The 3,372-nt window shown below is 31.8% G+C and overlaps 1 long non-coding RNA gene across 7 annotated transcripts; it reads right to left on the bottom strand.

The window, feature by feature from the left end:
- Positions 1–258: 258 nt before the first annotated feature.
- Positions 259–3,157, bottom strand: LOC111895541 (uncharacterized). Of its 7 annotated transcripts, XR_006189676.2 has the most exons (6): positions 2,719–3,154; positions 2,317–2,628; positions 1,672–1,704; positions 1,522–1,576; positions 1,213–1,287; positions 259–813 (listed from the first exon to the last, which is right to left on the bottom strand). It is a non-coding gene; the product is annotated as an uncharacterized LOC111895541 (long non-coding RNA). The 7 variants fall into 7 exon arrangements; XR_006189673.2 differs by having other exon boundaries at positions 259–648; positions 772–813; positions 1,522–2,628; positions 2,719–3,157; XR_006189674.2 differs by having other exon boundaries at positions 259–648; positions 787–813; positions 1,522–2,628; positions 2,719–3,157.
- Between the last annotated feature and the right edge of the window lie 215 nt (positions 3,158–3,372).

The following is a 3,372-nucleotide window of genomic DNA, read 5'->3' as shown; positions in this document are numbered from 1 at the left end:
AGTTTTTACCCTCAAGTAATTTTAATTTAACACTTTTTATCCTTTCTTATTTTAAATTAAATTATTAGTATTTTACAAATTAAAATTTTTGTCCCTTATTATACTTTAAACTTACATTTTCGATTTTTTTTATAAAATTTCGTTTTCCAGTTGTTATTTTCATATGCCTCATATATATATATATATATATATATATATATATATATATATATATATATATATATATATATATATATATATATATATATATACTAGCCGTTTACCCGCGCCAAGCGCCGGGTGTAATTTTTTTTTTTTTTAATTTCAGAAATTAGTTTCTACAGACAATTAGTTCTTTTGCGCAAATAAGTTCACTACATCTAAACAATTATCAATAAGAATCATTTTAGTAGAATTTCATTTGTTGTTTTCATTGCGCAAATTAGTTCTTTTTATCCGTCTTCTAAATCCAAAAAAAGAGTTGAATTTCATTTGTTGTTTTCATTGGAAATTTGGACCCTTCAAATATAAGGGCATGTGCAATTTGCACTCCTTCATGGTAGGGTCAGCCTTCCAAGATCACATAACATCATTTTCTTCCATCGCTTTCCTCCAAGTTCTTTAAGAAAATTCAACCTCAAATATCAAATATTAGAGTTACAACAACACCTAAAATGTAGATGAAAACAGAGAACCAATTAGAATGTATGAAGAATCAAGCACTTAAAATCAACTTTAACCCCCTTGGGGATAAAGGTGTCAAACCAGTAGCAATGATTATAAGTTTATTACTTTTCCATATTTAACCTTTTCTGAACATGCCAATGAGCAGGCCTGCAAAAAAGTAGTTTTAAGGTTAAAACCGGAATGATTTTCAAGAAACAGGTTCACAAGAATATGTAAGCATCGCAAATTCATAGCAACAAACCAATTAACACTACTATGATCCCTCCTTGTATCAAATCAAAACTTTTTGCTAAGTAAAACAACTTCGAAAAATTCAAATTTTAAAAAATATATAGAATCACAAGAAAACTTAATGAAGTTAAGATTGAAAATTGCAAATCGAAAACATAAAATAAAAAAAAAAAGCTGAAACCATGATAAAACCCTCTTAATCCCATTTTACTTCCCTTCCCCACAACAGGATAATCAGATCCGAGAAATAAAAAATGTTACAATAAACCTAAGAAATAGTGTGTACGTATGAGAGAGTTAGAGAAAAAGACTAACCAGTGCTCTCTTTGAGAACCCTTAACACCTGAAGGCCATTCTTGAATGTACAAACTTCTAAAAATGCTACAGGGGCTGTCATTAAGTTAAATATATTTCTTTCAGGTTATTTCCCATTATGAGCAACTGAAAAAAATCTTATATAACCTATCTTATTATATTTTAATCTCATTAACAAGATGTATAAAATAATTAAGATAAATATTAATACTTATCAGAAAAATGTTTAAAATAATCTTCTGACCAGAATGGGTAACAAAGTAGGAAGACAATGAATGAGAATGTGGAAAGTGAGGTCATGCAACTAACCCAATCGCTTTTCTTGAGGTATCTTCGAATCTGACACCGTGTAAATGAAATTATTCTAGCAAACAGTCATACTAAGCACAATTACTCATAAACTTAACATGATCATGATTAAAACAACTTGTAAACTTGAATTAAAAAAAATGAGATTACCACATTGGAACTTGTATTACCAATGCTCTTCGCCTGCAAGTAAGATCAGATATAAAACCATTTGATACAATAACCTAGGTAAGCAATGTCTGATTCTTTAATCACAATGTAGGATCATTTGAATTGCCATGTTCAAGATATAGAAAACCATGAAAAAGGTAAAGTACAAGATGTATACTGAATCCAACTAAACCTAGGTTCCTTACCAACATCTTTACTTTTCATTTCCCTTCTCAACTCTCTCACATCACTCAACATTACAGAAGAAGCATAAAGATTGGAAGAAAAACAAAACTAATGTGTCATTTCCAGGCTCTAAAGCAAGAATGTTCCAAAGATAAGATAACTCCATGAAGATGAAAATGGAATTTAAGTAATATCATGCATCATTGATATGCAATTCATACATATGCAAAACATAATTCATAGAAAAAAAGCAAAATCATATATTAGTTTCACTGGGGCATTTCCACAAACAGTTGGCATACATTCTTTTATCCATTAGAAACAAATAAGCAAGGGAATTGAAAAATTCCTTAAAACAGAATCAAAGAAACTAAATCAAAACCTATCACACAAAATTAAATTCTACAAAAATAATCTATAAGATGATGTAAATTGGGAGGTTTGAGTTTATAAACATACCTCTCTCTATTTCTCCTCCAGCCTCAACCGAAAATCCTAATCGGCATCCCACTAAAAAGCTCCATCTTAATTCTCAACTGATGAACAACTAAACCTTAGAATCATTTAGGAATTAAATGGTCCATCTTCTTGTTCATCTTCATCCAGATCTGAACACCTCTTTTAAAACCCTAGAGATAAAGAACAATGATAAGCGGCTAAAAAAGAACCAGTGGCATTTGGCGGCGTCGATCTCCAGGGTGTGTGAGTGGCCGATGGAGGAGATAATGATGGTGGTTCTTCGAGATAAACATCCACGGGGACTCAAATCCCCTACAAATCAATAAAAAAAAATAAGCAATTAGGGTTCTAAAAAGGGTTAAGTATCTAACTGACGGGAAATAATGATTCTTCTAAAAATACCTCATTGGTTGGATGGTGAAAGAAGCAATAGGTAGCGGTAAGTATAAGTGGTGGTGTCTGATGGCATTTAGAGAGAAACGAAGAGACGCATCAGAGTGGGTTGTTTCCACCTGCATAGAAAACAGAACTCGCAACAAACCTAGATGACGAAAGCGTAGCTTTTTTTCTCTCTTACCGATCCAGACCGATGTGGATGGAACATGATCCAATGGTGGTGGTGATTGGTTTCTCGGAAGCACAAAAAGATGAAATGAACTTGAAGATGCTTTTTTTTTCTGGAAGCAACAGGCAATGGAGACCAGGTGGTGAATGGAATCTATTTGTGATCGAACTGAGAGAGTGAATGCAAATTTAAATCATATTTAGAATTTGACCTATTCAATTGGCTTTAAGATATGGGATAACCGATTCACTTGGCACATGACTTTGTTCAGTTTGTTTTAAGTTTATTTGAATTTTTCAGTGGTTGACCGGATATGATCTGTTTTCAAGTAACAGATTGGGAATAAGTCTTCGTTTTGACTGATTCACATTAGTTATGGTTTGACTAAATAAGATTCAATGCATAAATCCGTTGTACAACTTGCATTTAATTTTGTACTTCTTAAAATTCAGCCTTTGACCAAAGATGCATTTTAAGGTATAATAGATATA

This window comes from Lactuca sativa, chromosome 3, assembly GCF_002870075.4.
Source record: "Lactuca sativa cultivar Salinas chromosome 3, Lsat_Salinas_v11, whole genome shotgun sequence".
Classification (NCBI taxonomy): Eukaryota; Viridiplantae; Streptophyta; class Magnoliopsida; order Asterales; family Asteraceae; genus Lactuca; species Lactuca sativa.
The sequence above is the reverse complement of the archived record's forward strand: the minus strand, read 5'-3'. Positions and strand labels throughout refer to the sequence as shown.